Source organism: Zonotrichia leucophrys, chromosome 3 (genome assembly GCF_028769735.1).
Source record: "Zonotrichia leucophrys gambelii isolate GWCS_2022_RI chromosome 3, RI_Zleu_2.0, whole genome shotgun sequence".
Taxonomy (NCBI): Eukaryota; Metazoa; Chordata; class Aves; order Passeriformes; family Passerellidae; genus Zonotrichia; species Zonotrichia leucophrys.
In genome coordinates, this window is record NC_088172.1 from 75,284,040 (window position 1) to 75,311,859 (window position 27,820).

At 53.7% G+C, this 27,820-nt stretch overlaps 1 long non-coding RNA gene across 1 annotated transcript; it reads right to left on the reverse strand.

Moving 5' to 3' along the window:
* Positions 1 to 28: 28 nt before the first annotated feature.
* LOC135444960 (uncharacterized) lies at positions 29 to 27,289 on the reverse strand. Its single transcript, XR_010439383.1, has 4 exons — positions 27,207 to 27,289; positions 5,723 to 5,752; positions 5,048 to 5,210; positions 29 to 766 (listed from the first exon to the last, which is right to left on the reverse strand). It is a non-coding gene; the product is annotated as an uncharacterized LOC135444960 (long non-coding RNA).
* Between the last annotated feature and the right edge of the window lie 531 nt (positions 27,290 to 27,820).

Sequence of the window (27,820 nt, forward strand, 5' to 3'; positions counted from 1 at the left end):
TGCTTTGGGGTCAGCAGGTAGGATTTGTTAGTGAAAGACCTTTATCTAACCTGAAAACACTAGAAGTATTTCCACCAAGCAGACCAAGGTCTGCATCCATCTCCTTGAATTTCTGCTCTGCAGCAGATGCAAAGACAACAGCAGGCAGGAAAAGAAACTATAGAGGTCATTCCTGTTCCTGACCAAGACTGATAAGCAGAAAGGTGATTGTCACAGGAGTTAGTGGAGAGCATCACTTGCTCTGTGTGCAGCACTGTCAGTTTTCAATGCTGTGTTTCTCTCCTTGAGGCCACAGGTTGCTTTGTCCTGGCTCAGGCAGCTGCATGCTAGAGGATGCATTTGCAAGGCAGCTGCTCAAAACAAGGCTGACTGCTTCCTTCCGGAAGGGTGGTGGCACCCGTGGGTGGGAAATCCCTGGGAAGTGCCCTGGGGCCACCTCTGCACTGCAGGCTGTGAGGCAGCACGCTCAGAGCCTGGTGCTCACAGGGTGCCCTGTGCACGGGGCTGGACATGGCAGCTTGGCACGGCAGGCTTGGCTGGTGGGACATGCAGGGAGCCATGCAGCCAAAGAGGGAGGGTGGCAGAGCAAGGCACCTGCCCACAGGGTCGCCTCAGCACAGCCACTTGGTTTGAAAAGAACTTGGGGGAACTGGGCCCAAACCAATAATGCCTGGAGTCTGCAACAGAAAGACTGATGCCTGGCATTGACAGCATTCCTGCTCTCCTCCACATCAAGACAAAGCTGAAGTCCATCCAGCAGCAGCTCCTGGAGGCAGGAAAAATAGAGATTCTGTGAAAATGGTGAGTTGCCATGGACTTTCCTCCCATCCCACCACAGCCCATGCCCAGTGGTAAAAGCTGCACCTATTTCTTCTTCCACCTATTTCTTTCTTCACCCCTGCTGCAGTCCTCTGACAGTGGGAATAATGCAGGGAGCAACACAGGATGGGCACAGTGACACTGGGAGCAGTAAAGTGTGAGAAAATAAGGATGGGAAGGTGTGGCCCCTAGGGAGAGACTGTCCAAGAAGCAGAATGGAGAAAGAAAAAGGAATAAAGATGCTGTGGGCAACACATTAGGAAACTCTGTGCACTGTGGTGGGGTCTTAGTGTGGGCAGGACACTGGTGCCCAGAGGCACTGGGTACTCCGGCCTGCAGAACAGGCACTGGAAGAACCATCTCTCCTGCAAGCCTAGGAGATGCCTTCATGACACATCACAGAGCTGCCCCACCTTCTGCTTCTGCTGTTCCTCAGCTGGCTGAGCTGTAGGAGAGGAAGTGATGGCCAAGGAAGGGGATTTTGCAAATGTTGGGACAAAATGGGCAACAAGGCTGTTAGAAGGTCAGCCACTGACATTCCATATGGTTTGATATGGTATGGCAGTACTTGCAGACAAGAAGGAGGCTTTAAGATTACCAGTATCCAGCTGTGGAGCATGCCAGCAGCCAGGAAGAGCCCTGGGACCAAGCCATGGCTGGCATGGCAGCAGTCAGGCCACTTATTGTCGGCTGTGCCTCTCTTCCTCTCCTCAGGGAGATGGGCTAGCCCTCTGCCCCAGACCCTCTGTCCTCATTGCTGCTCTCTGCTCTTGCCTGCTGCATGTTGTTTCGTGGAAGAGGAATCACTGTGTGGGGCAGAGCCCACGTGTGCCCCGGGAGAGCTCAGACAGCCTGGGGGATGAACGGTGCTGGAAGGTGCTGCAGGAGGGCTCGGGGTGATTGCGCACCGAGGCACTGTGTGAGCGGGAAAACACATCAGAGGGTGTCTCCCTTTCATCTCCCTGCTCCGAGCAGACGGCTGCGGAGCATCTCTTCCAAGGACAATATGGGGCGAACTCTAATAACCTCGCGGAGCGGAGCCGTGCCAGCGCTCCCAGTGGCCGCTCCGGCGGCAGCTAAAGGGGCGCCTTCTCCGCTTCCACCCTAATTGCCCTTAATTGGCTCCTGCCTGCTGGCAACAGAACGGCGAGGGCTCTCCAAGGATCACTGCACCACAGTGACAGCGTTCGGAGAAGGATTGCCGGCCCCTGCCTTCCCCACCTCCATCACACTCTTCCCCACCCATCAGAATACAATAACCTTTCCAAGCAGGAGATTTTTCTGTCAGTACAGATCTTTTTCCTTCCAGGCCCTGCTGTGGAGGGGCCTTGCCAGGGAGCTGGGGCAGGGAGCAGGGCAGGGTCTGTATCCTGTATCCAGAGGAAGGGGTGTGTGCTGCCCTTGGGCTGAGGGGGATGTAAGCATTGTCCCTTCATACAACACTGTGGCCATGGTGTCCAACAGCACCTGAGTGCAGTGAGTCCTGCTGCTCTGCTGTGTGCCAGGGCTTCCCAGGCAGGGGACCAGAGCTTTGAGGTCCCCCACTGCAGAACCAGTCCACAAAATCCCCATTTTCCTAGAGAGAGGTGCTGCTGTCCCAGGGCAGCCAGGTGGGAATGGGGCTGCATCCCAGTGCGATCTCCTGGCTACGGCCTGCACGGTTATCTTGGAGATGTGGAGAGGCGGTTGGGAGGGCTCCTCACTGTCCCTACTCACTGTCCCAGTGCTGGGTGAGGGCACACAAAGCAGAGGGTCCCCTAAACTCCCATTCCTAGGAGGATTCTCCAGGACAAGCTGGCCCTTGGCTCATCTAGCTCTGGTTTCCTGTGGCAGACCACCCTGCACTTTCCCCTCTCTGCCTGACACCCACACAAGCCATCCCCTCATGACAACAGGAGGATGGGAAGCCACAGCACAAAAGGCACCTTGTAGCTCTGACCAGGCCCATCCCCATCAGACTGCCTCCCTGCTCCTGCTTCCAGCCAGGACAAACCCTTGCTGCAGCAGCAAAATGTAGCCAAGCATTTCCCAGACCCTCATGGCTGCCCGCAGCCCAGCCAGGGCCAGCACCTGCAGGCAGCGGGCATCACATGGGCAACACGTTCCACGGCAAGCTGGCAGGGGCATGGAAGTGCAAACAGGACACAAATTCAGTTCTGATGGAGGGAGCTGCAATGTCTTTCCCACTGAGGTTATTTTTAAACTGTTTATCAAAGGCTCACTGCTCTTGGCAGCAGGGTGGGCTATTTTTGGATGCCTGCTTCACCTCTCCACGGAGATATGCTGGCTAGCAAAGGCTTGCCCTTCTTTTGCCTGGCACCCTCAGACCGCCCGTGGTCTCTGAGGTTTGCCCTGCTATGGTCACTGCTGTTTGCTTCCTCACACGTCCAGGGACGTTTTAAGCAGGAGGTCTGAGCTCAGGCACAGCCTCCTTATGAGCCCTTGTTAGCAGAGCCCCTCATCCTTTCCTGCTGTCGGTGGTGACACTGCTGCTTGGGTATGGGCAAAATACACACTTATGCCTACTGCTCTCCTTCAGCATTGGTGGAATTTGTCCTGACCTAAGTTTGGCACCCTGGAGCTTTGCATTCAAGTTTTTTTTTTCTCTGCTACTGGCTTTCCACTTGTTGCTGCCGCGTCTCTTTGCCCATCTAGAAGAGCAAGGCCAGGTTTCTCTACTCCCTGGGATTGCTGGGACAAGTAATTGGGACAGGGTGACTGAAAATTTAACACTGTCCTCACAGGGCTTCTCCTCTATGGATGGATGAAGGACATGACAAGTTTCACTGAGGTGCAGCATTGGCAAAGGTGGTCTGGTGAGGCAGGGCTCAAAGCAAGTGCAGGGAGGCAACAGGGGTGTGTGGAAGTGCAGTAGCTGGGTGTTGGAATCAGTGAAAGCACAGACTGGAATGGGAATGCAAAGCAAGCCATCAGGCTCTGAAGTTAATAATAGGCTGTCTGAGTCTTGACTGTGTAAAAGAAAATCAGTCCTTAAAAGAAGCTCACTGGCAGAGTGCTTGGCCCTAACAGAATTATCCACAGGAGCCCAAACAAATGACTGGCCTCATTACCGACCCGCAGCCTCGAGCATGGCTTGAGACACGCTGGGCTCTCATAAAGGAATCAGCACTGTCCACACTGCCCCTGCAGTACCAGAGAAAAGGACTTGGAGAAGTTTCCCAAGAACATCAACAAATTCGGGGATTTCCTTTTGTTAGCAAAGCACAAACCTTCTGCTGAAGGAAGATTTTCTTCATTCAAATATGATTTTGGAGAGCCAAAGGCACATGCAGGCCAGGAGATTCTCCTCCGGGAATGAGGACAGAAGAAAGGCAGTGCTGGCATGTGCAAGGTTTGTACTCATTTGTGAGATCTGTACTCAAAGAGAACGGATGTGTCCTTTTTTACAGGAAGGGACTGGATGAAAAGGTGAAAACCACTTTCTTGGGCTGGTTAGAAAGCTTCAAGCTATGCAAGCACACATAATTGTACTCTCCACCCCTGAGAGTTAATGGTCAGACTTCCCTGAAATGAGAGACTGGCCCAGGCTTAGGAGAAAATGAGGTGGAGCCCATTGTGATCTGTGACATCCACCACCCAGTCAGCTCTGTGGCCTCACTGGTCACCATCTCCATGGGTAAGATAGTCAGAGAGGACTGGAATTGCTGCCAGACCAACAGCAAAGAGCTCAGGGGAAGCATTCTCGGGGTAAGGAATCAAGGGACAAATGCCAAGGTGGAAACCCAGGTGAGGGAAGGGAGATGCACCTCCACACTGCAGACACAGAACTATATCCAACAGCACCCACAAGTGCTGGAGTGTGTGTAACACTGTTGTGCCAGCACAGGGCAGTGTGTCTGGGAAAACAGGCATTCTGATTTCCAAGCAAGTCAGGAATAAAATGGGCAAGGTCACCGAGCAGCTCCTTCAGACGCACCAGGGGAGGGGACAGCAGCATGTGGCTGGCTGTGGGGGCCAGCACTGTGAGCATGGCCAGGACAAGCTGCACAGGGAGCTCATGCTCATGGAGCAAGTCCTGCTGGTGCACTGGGGCTGCTGGCACAACATGGATTGCTGGCAAGAGGTCTCACTGAGGCAAGTTGCCCCTTGACCTCTGTGGGCATGTTGGATGTGAGCAGACATTCCCGTGGCGAGTGAAGGTGATGCCATGGGGTACAGTCAGAAAGACACTTTCACCATGAGATGGTGCAAAGAAAAAAAAACATACCCTTGATCTTTTCTCCCAGTAACAGGGAGACTCACTGTGAGCGGTGGGGTGATTGGGAAGTCTAGGCCAGGCCATGAGAACCTGAGCCTGCCTGGATGAGGGATGAGTTCACTGATGGATGAGTTCACTGTTCCCAGCCAGAGAACTCAAGAGGACACAGTTTCTGGAAAGGAAATAAATGGAAGGCAAAAATGAAAAGAAAAAAGTAAGAGTATCTCGTGCTGTTGCTTGTGGCAGCAGTTCTCTGGCCACAGAGAGCAACACGCAACTTTCCCAGGCCTTTCTGGGAAGGGCTGTGAGAAGAACAGAGAAAAGAATGATAAATAATTCTTATCTTAACCTGCTGCACCTGTCATTGTGAACATGTGGAATGTGTTATGGAGATTTGTTTACCAAAGGGTGATTTCTTAATTAGCCAATGGTGATGGTGTTTTAATTAAAGGACCAGTTAGGTCCAGGTGTATCGTAACTGTCTATAAAAGCAATGGGTTTCTTAATAATGATATAATATAATATAATATAATATAATATAATATAATATAATATAATATAATATAATATAATATAATATAATATAATATAATATAATATAATATAATATAATATAATATAATATAATATAATATAATAATTGATCAGCCTTCTGTGAATCATGGAGTCAATGCTAATTATTACCTGTTCAGGGATGCCTGGCAGCCACAGTCCCTGTAAGCAAGATTCACAGATTAGTGCAAGCAAAACTCATAGATCCCCCTCAAGCCTGGAGTCAAAGTCCACTTGGTTGCCTTCTGCCCTGGGTCACCTACAAAGGAGAGACAGAGAAAAATGCATCAGAGGGCTTTGCACAGTACTATGGCCAAGAGTCTGCCATAGTACCTTTGCCTTTCTGAGGCCATAACAATACAGGGGTAGATTTCCCTGATATCAATGCAAAGAACTCAGGCTGGAAGAGCTGGGGGAAAAGAACTTGGTGCAAGGTGGAGAAGAGACAGGAATTCAAAGGAACAGGGGGAGAGGAACATTGTCCTGGATATCACAGGGGACACTAACAAACACAAATTTAAGCACCCCGTGCACACTACTGTTGTGCAGAAGGGTCCTGGTGTGTCCCTTTTGATCCTCCATCCATCATTTGAGTTGACAACATACAGACCTGGCATTTAGGCTAACATCTGACCGTGTTTCTGTCACAGAGCTCCTCATCACCAGCCACCACTGTGTTTTGTACAATATCTTGATGGGTCAGCCACCTACCTCAAAATCCGGGCCCGGCCACCCAGCCCTGTGTGTCACAGCAAGACCCTGGTGTGACACAGGGGAGGAGGGGAAGCAATGACTTAATCCATGCTGGCAGAGGCCCAGGGGTCCCAGCCCCACCTGGCAGCAGAACCCTGCTGCCCTGGGCAGTGGGAGCCGGGACAAAGGCACAGTGGCAGGCACAGCAGCTGCAGGGAGCACGCTGCCCCCCCATGGGGGACATGCTCCCTGCCTGGCACGGACACCGTCCGCTCCTCCTTTGTGGCCTGGAACAAAGAGCAGAAGGAGGGAAGGAAGTGACTTCTCTGGAAGCGATTGTGGCGGTGGGATGAGCACCCATCTCCTTCCAAACAGAGCAGTGATGCCCGGCCCTTCTCTCATCCCCTATTGCCTCCTATTCACTACTGGCATCGCCTCTTTCTGCGCCCTCCGCCTCTCCTTATGCAACAGGGCGAGTGGGAAAAAAAGAAGCGCAAAGAAAGCCGGAGCGAGGGAGGGAGGAAGCCGATGGGGCACTGGCTGGCAGGCAGACAAGGAGCGCGGCAGGGGCGGCCGGGAGCCCGGGACACGCGGCCCTGCCAGCCCTGCTGGGCTGCGGGCACCTACGTGCGGCCGGCAACGTGCGGCCAGCGGGGCCGGGCACACACAGCCTGCCAGAGCCCTGCCCTCGGCCGGGGCTCCCTGCACCAGCCCCAGCCCCGGCGGGCAGCACGGCAGCTGGGGGGACAGCGGCTGCCTGTCCCCGGCCAGCCCCAGGGAGGCCGCGTCCCCGCACACATCCCCGGCCGCTGCCATCCAGGGGCTCGCAAGCTCCCAAGCGGGCAGGGCGGTGTGGCTCTGTGTCGCCGGCCGAGCTCTGTGTCACCGGCCGGGCACAGGGGGGTGTGTCTGTGTCACCAGCCGGGCACAGGGGGTATGCCGCTCTGTGTCACCGGCTGGCCTGCCTGCCCTGACCTGAGAGGGAGAAGTGTGACCTCCGCTGTCCCAAGGCCACATGCCTCCTCCCGCTGGCCTGTGTGCGATGCCGTGCTGGGGATCACGCTGCTGCTGGTGCTGCTGCTTGTGTCAGCAGTTTCAGAGCGGTTCCCAGCCTGGAACAGCTCCCACACAGCGCCAAAGCTCCTTCTCTCCGTTGAAACCCCTGCATCCTGGCCACCTCCTGCACCCCTCTTTGGGAGCGTCCTGCCCTACTCCCACTTCTCACCCACCAATTCAGGAGTAAAAGGAAGTGACACTTTACCCCTCACTCAAAAATGCCTCCCCAAATCACCCAACTTTCATATTACACACTCACACACTATTTCCCCTATATTAAGGGAAGGGAAGGGAAGGGAAGGGAAGGGAAGGGAAGGGAAGGGAAGGGAAGGGAGAGGGAAGGAAGGAAGGGAAGGGAAGGGAAGGGAAGGGAAGGGAGAGGGAAGGGAAGGGAGGAGGGAAGGGAAGGGAAAGGGAAGGGAAGGGAAGGAAGGAAGGGAAGGGAAGGGAAGGGAAGGGAAGGGAAGGTACTGACACAGTAGAGCATTTCAGAAGACATGGTTTCTTCGTGTGCATCTCTGTGCATTATGTCACAGGCCAACTGGGAGTTAAGTCTTAGTTTCCTTCTTTTTCTCATCTTCTGAAAGTGGATGAGGTTTCCAGATATTTTGGAGACTGTTGGTGTGCCATACCCATGAGTCAGCAACTGTCAGTAACAGTTCCACACACGCGGGTGACACCGCTGGGGTCGGAAAGTCCCTGGAATATCACACACTGGACAACAGGCACGTAGCAACTTGATTAGCCAAACCCACCCTTGGCACGACTGAGAATATCCCAACGCCACAGCCAAGGTGTCCCTACGTCCCGGAGAGCACGTAGTCCTGCTGCTCTCCAGGGAGGTGGCAACAGTGTAGCTATGCAGGGATAGAGCAGCTCCTGCGGGTCACGGCTCTGCTGCCAGAGCCTGTCAGCTGCGTCTCTCTGCCATTTCCATCTCCAGCTGCACACTTTCGGGATATCCAGCCCAAACAACTGCTCCTCAGAGGGGACAGGTTCCATCAGCTGAGATCCTCTGGGAGAGATATTCACCCTGCAGCTGACAAACCCAAGGGGAAGGGGGCGTGGGGGTAGCTGGTGCCTTTTCAGGGTACTGGGATGCTCCTGGGCAGCAAGGGACCTCCCGTGCTTGGTGTCACTTGCAGACCAGCCCAGTGGGCATTGTCACAGAGCCCTGGGTGTTTGCCAGAGGAAACACAAAAGACTGTGGGCAGGGAGAGGCAAATGCCATGGGCAGGCAGGAACACCAGTTTCTGAGCTCACATCAATCGTGCTTGTAAATATTTTATTCCTTTCCCAGTCACTCGCTGTAGAAAGCTACTATCCAGCCTCTGGCTATCAGAGAGCAAAAGCATTTAAGAGCATTAAGTGTATAAGCAGGCCTGACACGTAAAAACTGGTGTGTGAAGGCAGCAATTTTCAACTTTGTGTCCTCACTGTGGCTTTGTAGCCCAGCCCTGAGGCCCTGGCTCTGCCCTGAAGCATGCCTGACTGCCACCTAGCACATCACGTACAGAGCAGATTTACAATTCATACTTCTCGTCACGGCAAAGTAGGGGGTGCCAAATAATAACCCAGGTTTCTTGAAGCAGATGAGTAATTATGTGTCTATAAAACTGGAAAAAGGTAGATTGGCAATGAGCTGCCACTACATTCCCTTCAATGGTGGCAAATGAGGCAGATCTAATCACATCCTTCATTCACTGCATCCTTTGCAGTGAGGAAGAGTGAGCCTTTGCTCCAGGTGGCCCAAGCAGAGCAGCTCAGATGGACAGATGTGCAATCAAGGTCCAAGCTCCTGGGTCCAAGCCAGCTCTGGAGAGCTCTCCAAATGTGGGCTGTTCAGTTCTGTTCTTCTAGTGGAAAGGCATTTGGCCTGTTGGCCAAGGCATGGCAAGGTCCAACATAAGCCTGTTGGACTTCATTCCAGACCCCTGGGCACGGGGCTGGGGTGACGTGGCAACCTCTCTGCCACCAGGGGAGCAAGCAGGTCACTGTGGAAAGGGAAGAAGAGGGGCCAAGAAGTAGCAGGTGGGAAGCTGGGATGAGTTAAAAGCAGGTATGAAAAGTGTAGGAAGTGCTGTGGTCAGATAAGGGAAGGGGCAGAAAGAAGAAGACAAGGGATAAACTGGAAGGACCAGAAGTGAAGAGGTTGTTCAAAGGGGATTACAGGGGTTGTTTAAACTGAGAATTATCTGTTGAGATAATTCTCCTCCCTCCATGGTTGCCCAAACTCTAGGCCTGGATCCCAAATGAGCAACAAATTAACAGATTAGAGAATTTAAAACAGATCTTAGAAGGGAGATGAATGAGTGGGAATTACCAGCATTCAGAAAACTGGTGGAGACATCCAGACCCAGAGAGGCAAATGTAGAAATAAGCTGGAAATGCAAAAACAGCCAGGTGAATGCACTGAAATCCCTAACACATGGGGAGGGAGGGATAAGCAAAGGAAATTATGAAGTTGAGCTGGCACACAGGAGAAACAGCCTGGCCCTGCCATGTGCCACCAGTGCTGCTTCAGAGCAGCTTAGCACTGGAGCACTCTGTTAGGGAAATGTCACTCTGGAAATAGTCTAGTTGGTGGTGAGATCATTCATTCTTCTCAGCTGGAAACCTGACCCTGTTGCCAAACTTCTTTTCCAGGCTAGAAGCTGATGCTCATGGAAAACTTTGGCCCTGAGGCCCAAATAGAGATCCTGAGCTCGTCAGTGCCAGTGCTCAGCACCCAGCAGTCTGCACAGCCATCTCAGAAGTGTCCCTGGCCACATTGCAGCTGGATCAGTGGCTCAGCTGGGCAAGATGAGCACAGCCAGCATGATGTGGTGGCAAGTCACACTCCGCACACTGTCACCAGCTCCCAGGCAGCCATGTGCTGGCTAAATTTGGGTTGGCATGGAGTACTCATTGCATGACCTTCAAAGAGATTTTACAGAGGCAAAAGTCTGGCAGTCAGTGGCAAGTGTGTAAGAGGGCTCAAATACCTGGTTTGATACTGGGTCCTCTAGCTGCTGTGAAAGGGAGTTCATTTCTCCTGGATCTCTGGCAACAGGAGGAGAAATGTTTTAGAAGTCTTTTCTGGCTCCAAGCATCACATGAATGAGTGTGGATATGACAAACTCTTTCAGCCGTGGCTTTTGTCATGAAGTCATGACTGACAAACCACCATCCTGCATCTGAGGTTTTGGGCAACTTACACCGTGCAACGCCAGGGAAGTGAGCAGGGCACTCCCCCAGCCCAGCTCGGTGCTACCTGCTGGCCGTGCTGCTTCAGCTGCCTCTCCATAAGCAGTTGGCGTCCATCCAAAGAAAACAGCAGCAGTGGTGCCATGTGGGTGCAAATGCCTGTGGGAAAGCCAGGCCTGCTGTGGGCAAGCGGTCTTCATGGACCCAGGGGGAGGCTGGGCACGCTCCAGGCCCTGTGCCTGATATTTGCTGTGGCACCCAGATAATATTTGCAGGTGGCTGGCAGGTGCTCACCTGGCTTTGGCTGCTGCAGAGTGTGTGGTGAGGGTGTGAATTACACCCTGTTTCAGGCACTGTGGAGCACTGAGGGATAGCCAGGGGTGCAGGCATCTCCCCTGGGGTGCAGCCTCCAGCTGGGGTCGCAGGCAAACTCCTGCAAAGCCCTCATCTCCCTCCCTTGCCTTCCCTGCAAAAAGCACTGGCCGGGGGGGGGACACGGCAAACCAGGAGCCCCCAGGCACTTCGGTCTCAGGGAGAACCGAGGGACAGCACCCCTAAGAAGGAGCTGAATTTGGAGAGTCAGACGCACATCGTTTGGGACATGGAGTGAGCTGAAATGCCAGGTGTCCGGATGGAAGGCTGGGAGCTCCGAGCTCCGGCCGGCAGTGCATACCCATTAGCCGGGCGCCTACAAAGGCCGCTGCCCGCGGGCAGACGTGATTGCAGGCACAGCCTGGCTCCCGTGCTTGTGGGAACCTGGCGGAAACCCTCCCGCTCTGCCCCGGTCCCGCTCAGCTGCGCCGGCGGATTTGCATTGGCAGCAGGGCGGCGGGGCAGCTCGCCCGCCCCTCGCCCGCACGCTGCCAGCGCCGGCAGCCTCTCGCCTCTGTGAACTTTTTGTCTCCTGTGTGAAAGGGGAGTGTTCGCCAAAGGGATCGTTCAAACAATTTAAATGCATCTTAATTAGAAGTGGGCAAGTGGCACAAGGAGCCATACAAGGAGCAATACCTCTAGCTTGGAAGCACACCTTTGCCCGTGCACTGCTCTCTCACCTACAGACATCCCTCCTTTCCATCACAGGTGCCTGGGAAGCTCAGCTGGCAAAGTACCCTGGCAGGCTCGGTGTTCCACAGTCCCAGGCTGCCCCAGCCCAGCCGCATGTCACGATACTGTCACGATACGCACGGCTGGGTTCGTGCCCCGCCATCCCCTCTCCCAGCCTCCCACGGCTCTCCCAGCGCCAGGACCCTGGCCCCTCCCTGCCAGCCCTCGCTCCTGACCCTGGTGTCACCTATAGCTGCAGCAGCTATTCAGCCTATATCCATTACCAAAAGAAGAATCCTCTGTCGAGCAGCAGAAAAGCCCTGGCTGTACAATGTGCGCGGAGTGAAAAGGGAAGGCTGTTAACACCACTTGGAAAGGGGCCTGCATTTGACAACAAACACAGCCAAGTTTCGAGCTCCTCACTAATTAGTCTATTAGCTGGATGAGCAGAGAAAGCCTCTCACCATCCAGCGCCGCTCCACTCCCTGTCCCCTCGGGAATCCTGTGCCCCATCTCCGTGGTGCGGTGCTACGTAGGCATCACACCAGTGACTGGCCACCCGCCTGCGCCGGCACACAGGAGCCAGCCAGAGATGGCTCCTTGCTGCCGACCTTCTCCAGGGGACAAAAGCTGCCTAAGAACTGGAGCCAAGGTCCCAGGTGCTGCCGGGATGCCAGGCTGCGGAAGAAGAGAGCCCCCTGCAGTAACCCAGAGACCTGCACGTCTGCCAGACGGACACCCCCAGCCCCACGGCGCTGCCAGGAGCCACTGGGAACAGCCCTGCGAAGGTGTTGGGGACAGCCCATCCTCCTGCCAAGCAGCACACTGCCCAGTCACCTCCTGTGCCTGCAGAGACATCAGCCCAGGGAAGATGTTGTTCCCTGGGGCATATTTGAGCAGGGAGCAAGCAAAACCATTGTTATTCGCCCTGGCATATGAACCCACGCACCTCGGCACCCCCATGCTTTCAGCATCTTTCTTTCAGCCAGTCCAGCAGAGACAGGTTGCCAGTGCATCAGCAGCAGCTGGGGAGCATCCATCCATCCATCCATCCATCCATCCATCCATCCATCCATCCATCCATCCATCTGTCCAAGGAATGGGTTAAACAGCCTGTGCCCCACCCTTGAGGCCAGCCTGGGTTTCCAGGCATGGAAGGGAGAGGCTTACAGCTGGGGATCATTACTGGGCAGCCATAAGGAGGGTGGAGGCCTTCCTCCCACACTGATCAGAGGAGCTTTGCAACTGTATGCCCTGGAGCCAAGGGATGAGGTCCAGGGCTTGTTTACCTCCTTCTGTGAAACAGGGGAGTTTTGTCCACCCTAAGGAGAACACCAGCAGATCCCACCATGAACTGATGTGTTATGTGCTCCCCAGACCAAGGGGACCACTTGATGACCACCCAGTCTGCTCCAGTTGACTTCTCCAAATAAGAAGGCCCTGATTTGGTTGGCCTGCCTTGGGGTATTTATTCATCTAATATTCTCCTAATATTATCCCCAAGAGGGGATATTGTGTTCCCTAACCTTTTACTCCTGCTAACAGAGCCCATTGACAAGTCATGGGAACAGATACACCTCTGCTGCCTGAAAATATGGAGCAGCAAAACATCTGATTCTGTCCTGCCCTGTGCAGGACTTGCTTGAATCAAGGGAAAAGGATAGGCAGCCTTTCTGACTTGAACAAAGTGCAAAACCTCCAGACGCTGAGTGCTCTCTGCTCAGACTGTCCAAAAGACTTGGAGAAATTCAGCAAAATCCTAAGGGATGAACTAATAGCAGAAGAACTAAGCAGCAGCCATTTTGTCGTGGGGATGGCAGGTTGCCTGGACATCCACAGATGAATGGGAACCCACACGCCAAGGGATGCCGGAAGCACGGCCTTTTCCTTGGAACGATGGGGAGCTCCACATGAAAAATGGATGACTCAGTCTCCTGAGCACCACGGTCAGACAGGGAGGGGAGGAAGTTGTGGTTCTCCTCCAAGCTCAGCCCCTTGGAACAAATTTGCCAGATACAAGAATGAGATGTTATGAGGTGTTTGGCTGATGTGGCCGTTTCCCTGCTTTGTGCCCTCAAGCAGCAAAGCTGTGCTGGCTGGTACAAATCAACAGTGTAGACACAATCTACTCGGTTTCCAACAAAAGCCAGGAATGTCTGGAGGGCCAGTCATAGCTTCTGAGGGTTGAATGGATGTGTATCTCTTCACCCAGCAGAACTGAACCAACTGCTGGGCAAGCTTCATCTTGGCTAAGCAGGACATCCAGAGAAGGTACTTTCCAAGATCTAGTTTGTACTATGCACTGTGACCCCCTTGTCCTCCCTTCCAAGCAAAGGGGATTTTGTAATCTCTGCAGGCTGGCCTTATCAAATACTCTTGAGCTGCAATATAACATCTTGGAGGAAGCTATTCCCCTTGATTTCATCCTGCACGTTACACAAGTGTGATTCAGCCAAGGAGTTTGCAGGAATTATTTATTAATGGGTCATGAGATCACTTTTCTGTGAAATCACTGAGAAGCAGAAAACAGATCATTGCCCTCAGGTCCTTGAAAATCATATAAACCTGTGGGGAATGTCTCTGCTGCAGACCTCATCTGCTCTTGACAGATGTTTATACCACAGTGGCCTCTCTCATATCAGAGCTGTAATCCAGACAACAGTCAGCTCTGTCATTGCAAATGTGCCTCCATTACATAGTGTGTGGTGGGCTGGCTTGTCTGTGTCAGCCAGCTTTAGGGTCTAGTTTTTCCATGCAGAGTCCACCAGCCTCTAGCGTGCTCACCCTCTAGCAGAGGCACCCACTGCTTGAGCCAGCTTTTACAGAGAATTTGAGTTTGAAGGAGTGGTTTGTGCACTTCAGCACCAGGCTGAAACAGCACAGACAGAGGAGGACTCCCCAGGCAAACAATGGCAACCAGCCTGTGGAAAAGGAAGATAGCTCAGGTCTGCTCTGGACAGCCTTTTGCAGAAGTCTGGCATGGCTCTGAAGGACTCCAGTGGGTTCACCTTTACACTGCACCCCTGGAGGACTCAGCAGTTTCATTGTGCTCTCCTCCCAAAGGGCTGCTGTGAGGTCTAGTGGAGACTGAGCCCTCTTGCTCCTGCTGTCACAAAACCTCATTCAAAGACTGTGGTTTACTCCACATTTGCAGTTTACCTTCCATTAGTGGGTTAACTTCAGTCACCACAGAGGGTAGGCTTCCTCCACCTCCTCTAGATCTTCTCTTGTTATCCACCCAGCACCAAATGAGGGACCTGTTCAAGAAGTCTTCCCATCTGATTCTTGTACACAGGAATGATGGAATAAGCCTTTCTGCTTGACTGCAAACTTAGGAGCCTCCACAGTGCAACTAAACCACTGCATTTCCCATGAAGAAGGGATAGCAGCCTGATGTCCTCTGTCAGCTCAAGGGGCGGTCTGTCTGAATGGCAGGTTAAGCTTCATTTAGTCTTCCTGGTGTTGTGCCATGTATCCTGCAAGGCTATCCACTTTTTGAAACACAGACTATAGTGCGGTGTCTAGAAAACGTGGCAATGTGGGGAGAATCACTGTAATGATCCTGTCACCCTGCAAAGACCAGGTGTGTTTTACCATGTAATGGAGCAGGATTTAAACAGGGCACCTGAGACACCATCTAGCTGTATCTCTTGCCAAGGACAGATATCACTATCCAAGCAGGCCTGACGAGTGTTTGTAGCATCTTGGTTTTGGAAATTTCTCAAGGAGACTGTGTTATTGGAGTTGGAGCATCTAGTTGGAAGCCTGTCACCAGTGGTGTCCCCAGGGTTCCATACTGAGCCCAGTATTGTTTCACAAGTTCATCAGGGACTTGGATGAAGGAGCAGATGCCTCCTCAGCAAGTTCACTGACAACACAAAGCTGGGAGGAGTGGCCAATGCCCCAGAGGGCTGCACAGCCCTTGAGAAGGACCTGGACAGGCTGGAGAGATGGGCAGAGGGGAACTGTCTGAAATTCAGCAAGGGCAAATCCAGGGTCCTGCACCTGGGGAGGAATAACCACAGGCACCAGCACAGGCTGGGGGCCAACGTGCTGAGGAGCAGCTCTGTGGAGAAGGACCTGGGGATCCTGGTGGACAACCAGCTGTCCATGAGCCAGCAGTGAGCCCTTGTGGCCAAGAAGGCCAATGGAATCCTGGGGTGCATTAGGAGGGCAGTGCCAGCAGGTCAAGGGAGCTGATCCTGCCCCTCTGCCCAGCCCTGGTGAGTGCACTTGGAATGCTGTGTCCAGTTCTGGGCTCCTCAGGACAAGAGAGACATGGAGCTCCTGGAGTTTTACCCTCCTGGAGGGTAAGAAAAAGAGGATTAAGGGTTTGGAGCGTCTTTCTCACAAGGAAAGACTGGGGGGCTGGGCCTGCTCAGTCTCAAGAAAAGACAACTGAGAGGGGACTTCATCAATGTCTGTGAGTATCTGAAATACCCCAGAGGGTATTTCCAGGCTCTGCTTGGTGGTGTTAAGCAACAGGACAAGATGCAACGGGCAGAAACTGATACACAGAAAGTTCCACCTGAACATGAGGAAGAACTTCTTTACTGTGTGGCTGATCCAGCACTGGAACAGATTGCCCACAGAGGTTGTGGAGATTCCATCACTGGAGGTGCTCAAGAACTGTCTGGACACAATCCTGTGCCCTGTGGTCTAGGATGACCCTGCTGAGGCAGAGATGGTGCACCAGATGATCCACGGTGGTCCCCTCCAACCTGACCCATTCTGGGATTATGCAGTCTCCATAAAGAACTCTGTCTTAAGAGAACAGGAGCCCTTAAGGAGCTGAGAAGTTTTTCTGGATGTCTAACCTAGTCTAACCTCCTGAAGATAGAGAACAACTTGTTTGGTTTCTTTTTTAGACATTCTTTACGAATCTGAAGGTTGTCACGTTTTCCCTTTCCTCCTCTCATAAGCAGACTAAACAAATTAAGTTCTTTGAAACTTCACTCATAGGTCATGGTTACTAGGCTGCTGATCATCTTTCGTGGACTCTGATAGGCGTAGGCTTTTCTTGAACTATATTGCCTAAGCTGAATATATTCAGAGAGTGTGAGGCTTTCCTAATACATCAAAAAGTGGAATGATTGCAGTATGACTGATGCTTGTGGCACTTTTGTTTATATAGCCTAGCAGCAACCTTTGTTTTCCTTCACATCTGTGTGTCATCAAGTCACTCACAGTAATGACACCCATTACCTCAATGATATCCATGTCCCTTTCTGAAGGCCTTGTTGCCCCTTTGTATATGCGTACAGCAAATTATCCTGCAGTGTGTGGCTTGCATTTGCCCTTATTGCAGAATTGCATCCTGTTTATATCCATTTCACCAGTGTCACACCCTGCCTGAGCTCCCATCCTGAGCTCCAAAGTGCCTTCAAATCAATGTCAGCAAAAAACTCACCATGAGCCAGCCATGGGCACTCACAGCCCAGAATGCCAATGGTGTCCTGGGCTGCATCCAAAGCAGAGGGGCCAGCAGGGCGAGGGAGGGGATTCCACTCCGCTGCTCTGCCCTGCTGAGAGCTCACCTGCAGTGCTGCAGCCAGCTCTGGGGTCCCAGCACAAGGAGGGACAGGGACCTGTTGGAGCAAGTCCAGATGTGGAGCATAAAGTTGGTAAGAGGACCAGAGCACCTTCTCAACAAAGACAGGCAGAGGAACTTGGGGCTGTTCAGCTTGGTGAAGAGAAGGCTGCATGGAGACCTCATAGGAGCCTTCCAGTATCTGGAGGGGGCCTACAGGAAACCTGAGCAGGGACTCTTCATCAGGAACTGTAGAGATAGGACAATAATTGGCTACAAACTGAAACAGATGGAATTTAGGTTAGGTATTAGGAAGAAATTCTTTACTGTGAGCATGGTGAGACACTGGAATAGGTTGCCCAGGGAGGCTGTGGATCTCCTACCCCTGGCAGTGTTGGATAGGGTTGGGTAAGGCCTTGAGCAGCCTGGTCTAATGGGAGGTGCCCCTGCCCATAGCAGGGAGTGCTGGAACTAGATGAGCTTTAAGCCATTTCAGCCCCTTAACATTCTGTGATTCTGTGGAACGTACTACACATCTTTGAAACCAACAACCAGGTTGGTCATACAAGTAGATCTCAGCATTAGAGCCATCTTGCTCATCTCCTCCAGCCCTGTTGTAGAAGGAAATAAGGCTGTTGCCAACCCCATGTGGACTCTTACTTCTCACCTTGCTCTCTTGGTCAGCCTTACAAATAGAGTCTCTATTCCAGGGCCCTTGCTGTTGCTGAAGGCAGCCTGAAAGTTCTGAAGTCCTGTGACTCCATTTCCTTTACTCCTTTTATTCCCAAATCATCTGGAACCTCACTCTTTCTTCCTAAGATAATTACTACCACATTTAAAACCACTCCAGCCAGGATTTCTGCAGGGCCAAGTAATCTGAAAGGAAGGGAGACACATCTGAGGTCACTGACAGAAGGATGAGGGAACCAGTGACTCTGCCCCATCTGTGGGGCACGTGGCTCCAACCTCTCTGCCTGCTTCAGGGAGCTGCAGGTGCAAGTCCAGCACCTCCTGTGGCACGAGGAGTGTACGTGAGCCTGCAGACAGCATCCTGCAGCATCTGGCCTGTTTACATAGCAGGGAGCTTTTGTTAACATCAGGAGGTTAGCCAACGAAGGGAAATTTTACAATTACACCACACAGCTCTGTTGACTCAAAAGGAAGAGTTAACTTCAAAGCTCCACGTAGCCAGGCGCACGTAGTCCAGCCAGCTGCACAATGGGACATTTCAGTGGAAGGCTAGGAGTCTGCTGGATGGATGCAAGACATTCACAGAGGGCAGATAGCAGCTCTCGCTAGGCAGCTGGCAAACGGGCAGCTCCCAGGAGCCAGAGAGCGCCCTGGGAACGGGGCAGGCAGAGCAGGGAACAAAGGCCGCCGAGCGGCTGCGGGTGATGCTGAGCAGCATCCTCTCCATCAAGCTGGGGCTGGCAGCTGCCTCTGGGCACCCTGGATGAGTGGGCCACTGAGTTCCCAGGCCCCTTGAGGGGTGCAGCAGCAGTTTCACAAAGTGCAGCTCTGAGCACCAGTGAAGGGGCTGCCCCAGTGTTGCCCCCCTGTCCCAGCCACGCTGTTTTTCATTTCTTTTCCTAGACAGGACAGGCCCAAGTCTTTGGTGAACCTTTCTGCCTTGTCCTCTTACCTTTAGCCATGAATGAATTTATTCTTTGCCCTGTTCTTGGTCCAGCAGTTTTCCCAGGCGAGCTGTGAGCGAGGCAGGCGGAGGGAAACCCTGCCCCCAGCCCTCAGTGCCTTCTGCCCTGCCCGCCCAGAGCCAGGCAGCCCTGCACACCAGCAATTACTGGGCACGGAAACGCCCCGTGCCCAATATCCGGTGGGCCTGAGTGATGACAGCCCACTAATCATTCCCAGAATTTGTGACCAGAATTAAAGGGCTGGGTTTGCCTTCGGTGAGCGTGGCAAGGGCAGCTGGGGGAAGGGACCGGCCCACCTTTAAGTAGGGAAGAGACAAAGCTGTGCAGAATATTGCTGTGCTGCTACAGTGGTTCAAGCTCAGAGGTGATTTACGAGTTTCTAGGACAGAGACAGATGTCCTGTGGGACATCTCATGATAGTGAGTGGTTATAGCTTTGCTGGACACCAGTCTCCCTTCCCACCCATCACACACAGCACCACCAATTCCAACAGCTTCATGGTCCCCTCCCCACTTTCTTAATGCCTTGGAGGGAGTAGGTCCTGCCTCCACTCTGCCAGCCCTGCCAGGTGATCAGTCCTGCCTGCTGGCCTGCTTTCCCAACAAGCTCCTGCCTGCTCCCTCACTTCTCACCTGCTTGTGTCCGGGAGAAGCTTCCCACACATCTTCTCCAGATCTCTTTTTCCACTGTACTGCTGGGGAGCGTAGACCGAGATCAGCCACTTGCTTTATCCCAGCTGTGATCCTGCCTCGCTGAATTTCCTGGTCTTTCCATATCCCTGGGGGCTGGTGCCAGGGCTGTTGCTTGGCTGCCTGCTCTGGGAGAAGTACATCCTTGGAAGGAGCCATCTTTTATAGTTTTGTGTCTCAGCAGGACCCAGCAGGACCCAGGGGCTTGGCTTGCAGAAGGCGTATTTGGTCAAAAATCAGCTCCTGCACTCCAGACACAAGGAATGGCCCCAGTGGTACACAAGGTATGGGCCCCAGGATACCAAAGGCAAATAAAGCCTTTTATTATTACCTATAATGAGATAATAATTATTACCTACCATGAGATCATCACTCCAGAAGAGAAGCAAGATGTGCTTGCTGACCTAGCTTGTTGCTTTGAAGCCCCACGTCCAAAAGCAGCCCCAGGAGGGTCTCTAGGATGCTGCCCTAAGAACAGATCTGTTTTCCCCTGGGAACAAGGCACTGCCCAAATCTTCTCCCATGCTCCTTTTAGGGGCTTCTCTCATTTTTGTCTGAAGGTATAGTTCTGCCCTACAAGGTATGAAAAAACCCCCTGGTCTTTCCATATATCCCCATTCTGGGCCCCAGCTATGAAGCTCCTCTGAAGGGAGGCTGGTGGCAAAGCCCTGTGGAGACAAGCTGGAGAGAGCTATGGAAATGGAAGCCAGCAAGAGGGTGGGACGCCTGGAGGGCTGCAAAGAAACTTTTAAGTAATTGTTTCAGAGGAAGAAGAGATTGGGCTGTGGAATGGAAATTAATGAGCTGTCTGCAGCGCCTGTGCAGGACAGGCAGGATGCCCTGGGACACTCCTGGAGCAGGGCAGCCAGCTCCCCCAAGCACAACATCCCATGCAATACCCTCGTGTCCATGCTACACACAGAGCTCTGGCAGCATTTGTATTTTGGGATGAGCCTCACTGCCTGATTTCCAGATAAGGATTTTGCAGAGATTACTTGCTCCCAATTTCAAACCACTGCAGATGTAACATTTCCAAGCTTCAGGTGGCCACTTTTTCCCAGCAGCTGCAGGCAGGGCTGGGACATCCTTCAGCAGAGATCATCAGAGCAGGAAAACTTCCCTGTGTAGCCTGCTATATGCTGAGTTTGACAACCTTCTGCAGACCCTGCCTGCCCCAGCTGGGTGAGGAAGATGTTTGCAAAGAGCCTGGGATGAAATCACAATCTGGGAGGTCTCTTATTCCTCCTTACAGCCTCGGAGTCAAGCTCAGTGCCATGCTCAGATCTACTTTATGAGTGCTGCTGTTCAACATGAAATCTCCATCCTGAGTTCAGGGCTTGAGACAGACACAATTAACAGGTTTCATGGAGTAACCCAGATGAAGAGGGATGCTGCAGGACGCCAGGCCAAGCCCTGCCCAGGATCATGCCAACACACACATTTGGGTGAGCACACATGTCTCAGGAGTGTGAATTAATTACCCAGGCTCATTTATCACCACCTCTCATTTATCCCTGCCTCTCAGGGAGGCTCGCTTCCCGTGTCAGTGCCAGGCTGCACGTACAGGAGCAGAGCTCTGGCTAAGGCTTGCCTAAGAATCCCAGGCAGCATGCTCCCATCTCCACAGCCTGGCTGCTCCCTCCTGAGCCTGGCAGGCAGGGCAGAGCTGTGGGGCCAGCCAGGCAGGAGGGTGGCAGCAGCAACAGCAGCCCACTGGGCCTTTCACCTGCTCCCGTGGGCCTTGCTCCTGACTGGTGCCAGCTCCCTGCAGGGCACCATCTGGGGTGCCTGTCACTGGCTAAGGGAGCCAGAGAGCACAACTGGGGGATGCTGCAGTGCTGGGCCTGTGCTGCACAGCTTCCATAAGAGGAATGGTATTTGTGGAGGGCCTGGGTGACAGCGGGGTCTTGGCAGCTGATGTGGGGCAGAGAGGACCCAGATCAGCCCTTCTCAGAGGAAAAGTAAAGCAAGGAGAGACTCCAAAGACCAAGGTGTGGCATTATGTGTCAGGCATCGGGAAAGGCCTGCAGCTGCATCCTGAGGTACAGGGGCGCATGGAAACAGGGACATGTTTGCTCTGCCAGGGCCACACTGAGGGAAGGTTTCTCCTTCCAAAGCCTTTAGTCCCACTTCAGTACATCCCTGAGCTCACAGCAGAACTGGCTGCCCGAAGGAACAGGACTGTACTCCTCCAAAAATGGAGTTGGTGAGGGCTGGGAGAAGCCAGTCCTGCCGCACTGCAGGGATCCTCCCCCAGGCAGCCCCATCTCCTGGGCCCTCCCTTGGCTCCTGATGGGCTGCATCTCCTGTCACCCCACAGGCTGCTCCTCCACCATTGGCCACCAAGAGCTGGGTCTATCGTGGTGTTTGCATCAGCCAGCCGAAGCCTGATCTGGCCAGGGAAGTTACTGCGGGACTGGCAACAGAGAAAACTCTGAACCACTGCCCAAAGATCCCCCATATGCTTCAAGAGTAAAATCTCTTTGGCTTGTAAGGAAGATGCAGACAAGGTTGTGAGCTTGTTCAGCAGACAGCACCCCATGTACACCCTCCCAGCACCCCACCAAGGGGCCAGGTCAGTACCAAAATGAGAATGTAGTATGTCCCCAATGCCTAAAGAGCCCCCCAGCTTTCTGAAAGCCCTCGTGCTCTGCATACCCCACAAACTTCTGAAAGCACTGGCCACACTGGGACTGCAGCTTGCAGAAAAAGAGGGCTCGGATCTTAAGCAGAACCTGGACAGTGTGAAAATTTGGGGAGACAGAAGACCAGGCTTAGATGTAAAATTATCCAAGGAAGAGAGAAAGTTTGTAACCAGCTCAGAGAAGGAAGCTTGTGGGAGGAGAGAAAGTGTGCTCCAAGGGATGTCATGGTGCAAGGTCTGCACAGGCACAGCAATTCCTGCATGCAGTGAGCTCTTGGAGCAGCAGCAGGAAAGGCATTCAAACAAGAGTCAGGTGCCTCTTACTGAGAGGAAGGGGTGTAGGGGACAAACACCAGCCAGGAAAGTGGAGAAAAGGGCCACCAGCTTCTCTCCTGAAACACTGCTCTGACCCTCACCAGGGGCTTCTGTGAGAGGAACCAGCAGCATCCCCTAGGAGAAGGGATTTGCTCCAACTGCCCAGCTCAGAAGAACAGAAATGGGGGAGCTCCTTGACATCCTGGCTAATAAAATACACCAGCAGCCCAGGTACTCAGCTTGAGAACATGTTCTGAAACACCCTGCCCACCACACATCCCTTGCCCTCCAGTGACATCCATGTGTACTCAGCACAGCCACAGCAGGCAGCCCTGATGGTGGGCAGTGAGAGGCACAGAGACAGGCCCTGATGGTGGGCAGTGTGAGGCACAGGGACAGGCCCTCATGGTGTGCAATGCAAGGCACAGAGACAAGCCCTGATGGTGGACAGTGTGAGGCACACAGACAGGCCCTGATGGTGGGCAGTGTGAGGCACAGGGACAGGCCCTGATGGTGGGCAGTGTGAGGCAGACAGACAGGCCCTGATGGTGGGCAGTGCGAGGCACAGCGACAAGCCCTGATGGTGGACAGGGTGAGGCACACAGACAGGCCCTGATGGTGGGCAGTGTGAGGCACAGGGACAGGCCCTGATGGTGGGCAGTGTGAGGCAGACAGACAGGCTCTGATGGTGGGCAGTGTGAGGCACAGAGACAGGTCCTGATGGTGGGCAGTGTGAGGCACAGAGACAGGTCCTGATGGTGGGCAGTGTGAGGCACAGAGACAGGCCCTGATAGTGGGCAGTGTGAGGCACAGAGACAGGCCCTGATGGTGGGCAGTGTGAGGCACAGAGACAGGCCCTGATGGTGGGCAATGTGATGTGAGGCACACAGACAGGCCCTGATGGTGGGCAGTGTGAGGCACAGAGACAGGCCCTCATGGTGTGCAATGCAAGGCACAGAGACAAGCCCAGGGAGTGCAGCAAGCTGGTGAGCTGCCCAGCGCAAAAAATTCCCTGTAAGAATTTACTGCAAATTTCTTGACTGCTTTGGCATCTCCCCCAAATACACAGCAGGGTACTGATGGGAGGATGGCTCTTGGGCTCAGAGGATGCTTGTCCCAGAGAGCGTATGTGCTGTCCTTGCAAATGGCATAGCATGCTGCAAAGGACTCTCTATCAGTCCTGAAGGAGGAACCCAATCTAGCATTAAATCCAGCTGGCTTGAGTGCCAAGAGCAACAAAGCTCTGGTCCCACAGACTTCAATATGAGTCATTTACCCCCAGCATGGAGCTTGGACCATGTCCTTGTGGTGACTAACTATTGGCCTTGCTAGCTCAGAGGTGTCTATGTATGTTCTGTACCTGCCCAGCTGCTGTCCTTTCCTAGAGAAAAGCCATCCCTCACACGAACAGCCCTTGGGCTCTGCCAGCAATGCTGTCCTGCACAGCTCCTGCCCTGTGCTGCCTTGACTGGCAGGCAGCATGGCTGGTGCTGTGGCGGCCTCAGCTCTCCCTTCCCTGGTGCTGCAGCCAGTCACAGGATCACGAGTCAGTGGGAACGATGGTGACAGCAGAAATCCTCATAATGCAGTACATACAAGCACTGATGCTGGTCACTACCCTCAGTTCCAGGCCTACAACACCTCTCCTTTCCAGGTCCCCAGCATTTTGTTTTCCCTGCCAGGGCAGACTGTGACAAGCTTTGGTTATTAAAAAGACTCACCCCCAGTCAGTTCAAGGCTTCCTTGGCCATCCCAGTCCCACTGGCTGGTGGGCATCTCACACAATCAAAGCACAGCGTATTTGTGGCCAGCCCCAAGTCCTGAGCAGGATGAGCAAAGGGCTCTTCTCCAGGGGCTCTCTGGTGGTTTCACCCTCCTTGAAATAATAACCCATTGAAATAATAACCTGCTGGGAAATAATAACCCATTGAAAAAGAAAAGAATAAGTCCTTGTGTGCCCTCTGTGAACAAACCAACGCCCAAGACCCCAACCCCAGAGTGCAAGACTCCAGGGGACCCCCGTAGGTTCACCCACTGGAGAGAAGCAGCACAAGAGCCTGCCGTGGCTCCCCAAAACCTCCTTCTTTCCGACCTGCTTCTCAACACCCCTAGCACTGCCCCAGGTCCCTTTCTGGCTCCCTCTGCCAGGTCAGCCCGCAGCTGTGCTCACGGCGGGATGCAGTCACTTCCTGACATTCAGCGCTGTGCACGGTGACCAGGAGCAGATGTGAGCAGATGTACATGAGCAATCAGAGGAGACAGGGAGATCTATGCCGCAACCAGCAGCACATGGAGAGCGTGTCAGGCAAGGGAAGGAAAAAAAAAAAAAAAAAGAAAAAAAGAGAAGAGAAGAGAAGAGAAGAGAAGAGAAGAGAAGAGAAGAGAAGAGAAGAGAAGAGAAGAGAAGAGAAGAGAAGAGAAGAGAAGAGAAGAGAAGAGAAGAGAACGAGAGAAGGGAAAAATGAAAAAAAAAAAAAAAACCTAAACCACAGACGGCTCAATACTTTCCATGTGGTGCCGCTAAGGAGGAAATCGCCTCCATTAGCTACGTGCAGAGCCGGGTGTCCGCACGGCGGCGGGGAAGAGAAGGGAGCCTGTTTCCCAGGTGGGGAGGAGGGGCTGCCAGCGGAGCTGCAGCGGGAGGAAGGTGCCTCCCACACCCACGCGGGACCAAGGGGTGGCGGGGCCGTGACGGCCTGGCTGTGCTCAGGGACACGGGCCGGGCTCCCGGGGTCCCCGCTGCCCAGCGCGGGGTGCGCTCCGGCGCTGTTCCGCTCGGGAATGCCGCCCGGGGCTCCCGCTCCCAGCGCCAGGGGCTGCGGGACACCAGCTCCTTATCCTGCATCCTCATCCTGTCCTGCTGCTCGGGCTGGGGTGCCGGCTCTCACCCCCCTTCCTCCCCATGTGCTACCGTGTGCATTTTCCCACCGCCCAAAACAGAGGCCAGGGGAGATGAGGACACATTTCCCAAGCCCGCTGCGTCCCGCTGAGCAGTGTGGTGGATGGGACGGGGGCTGCAATGTCCCCCCCTCCCTTCTCGTGACTGCCCCTCTGGCCTCTGCACCCACCAGAGTGCTGCCAGCCGCCCGGCAGCTGCGTCTCGCTGTGCCCTGTCCCTCCCTGGGCCTCCTGCCCAGCCCAGCCCAGCCCAGCCGCCTCTGGGAGCTGCTGTCCCCATCCTTCATCCCAGCCGGCAGCCATTCCCGCTGCGGCAGGAGAGGGGAAGGGTGCCCCTGCCCATGGTCCCTATCTGAGGCACGCCCAGATGCTGCTTGCGGGATGATGGCACAGGATGCAGCACCTGAGGGCAACTGAAGTCCCCCTGGAATTTCGAGGGCTTATCCTGTGAGGTGCTGAGCACCTCAGAGGATGGGGGAGTCCCTTCTCTCTAGCTACTCCTCACTTCCACCATCACCACCAACACCACAGCTACCCCTTTTTCATCCAGACTTGTTTCTGGGCTGGTGCCACAAGGTCCCTGCTCCTCTCCCTGTCCCACAGCACAGCTGGACATGCTGCAAAGGCTCCCCTCCCTGCCCAGCACCAACACCAGAGTGGGGCACACTCCTTGTGCCAGCCTCACTGGGCAGGGAGAGCCTTGGGCTGAGGGGTGGCACCACATCACCTCAAGCACTTGGATCAGGAGGCAAAGTCCCTGATCAGAGATCTGCCACAATCACACCTGGGCTTTGCAAGCCAGGGAAAGTCCATGGTGTGCAAGATGAGCAAGGTCAGGTTGAGGGCAGGGGCTCAGCCTGGGCATCAGGGCACAAGAAGCCCTTTGCCTCTGCCCTGGGCACCTCAGGGAAAAGCTGAGAGGTGTTTGCTGCGGCCTCACTGCTCTCATGTCCAAGCTGCTGTCCTCCACAGCCCACAGAGCTCATGGGCTTGACATGGGGAGACACATCCAAAGCGTTTCTCCAGCTGTGAAAAGGGACCACCAGAAAGGCTGGGAAAATACCTCCTGCTGCCTGCAGCAAACACCTCAGCTGTGAGCTGTAAAGTCAGCCTGGTTCCACTCCAGGCTGCCTAAACACCAGCCCAGACCCCCTGAGTTCCTTCTCCGTCATATCTGCAGTATCACAGCTGCTAAGGAAGTTACAACCCTCCCATCCCCTCTCTGGGAAGCCACTGCTCTGTCCCAGTTTGACCCATGTCACTGAGGCCTTGCCTAATCTCATTTGCACAGGGGGGGAACCCTCGTAATCCACAGATCTGCATTCATGCCAGGTAAAGCACAATGAACCTTTAGGCCACTGCTGTTTCCTGGGAAAATACAGGATTAACAGAGCCAAGTAATGGGAAATCCAAATGGTCCATTTTAGAAACTGTCTGCTACAAAAAAGGCTCTGGAGGGGAAGACAATATTTTGGTGGCTGTGGAATCTTTTTCAAATTCATCAGCCATAAAACACAGGGAAGCCAGAGAGTGTGTAGCATGACCCATAACATTTTGGCTGGTCCATCACTTTTCCCACACTCCTGCTCGTCCTCAGAAGACCCCATGTGATCAGTGCCAAGACCCATCACAGGTTTTTGTGGGGTGCACTGGGGTACAGATCACTTGGCAAAGCCTTCGAGCCTCCTGTGATATGCAGAGGAAAGCTTCGGACTGACTTACAAAGTTTCCAGCTCCCCACTGGAGAGAGAAGGAAGGATGCAGTTCTCAAAAATGTCACTCAGTTCACCTCCTGACCCACAAGACCTTCTGGCAGTTATGGTGTCTGTAGGATACCACAGGAATCAGGATCCTGGGCAGTCCACCCCCAGACCCTCCCCAACCTTTTGCAAAGAGCAGAACTTACCTCCAAACACCTCCTGACACGTGCGACTCTCCCCATGGGGATGTCTCATGGTTCCCCTGCAATTTGTCACAGCTGGAGCCTTCCTGGGCACCTTGTGCAAAGAAGAGGGCTGTCAGGTGGGCAGGCTGTGTGTGCCAGCTCTGCAGCTGCCAGCCAGCTCCCGCTGCAGGGGCTGTGCAGCTCTGTCCTCACCACTGTGCTTTAGCAAATGTACATGGGCAAGAGCTGATGCTGCCCTACTGAGGAAGGTCCAGTCCCTCTGCCTGCAGGATGGGTGACCCCCTCACCACACACAGAGCTTGGAAGCAGCCCCAGCGCAACTGGGTGCAAAGCCATGAGACAGTGGCTTGGTTTTCCCTGGGAATCAACTCCTATGGTGCCCATAGGAGCTAGCAGTCCCCCAGCAAAGCACAGGGACTTCCAACAAGGACCCCAGCTCATCTTCCAGGAAGATGTAGGGAGGCGGCATCTTCTGCTTGCTGGTGGTGAAGGCACAGTGGGGATGATGCCACACCATGCTGCCCATGGGCAGAACACCCACTTCTACTGGGCATCTCTCCCTGTATTGGTTCATTAATGTTTTTTTCATTATTTTCTCTTTGCCCCCCCTTCTT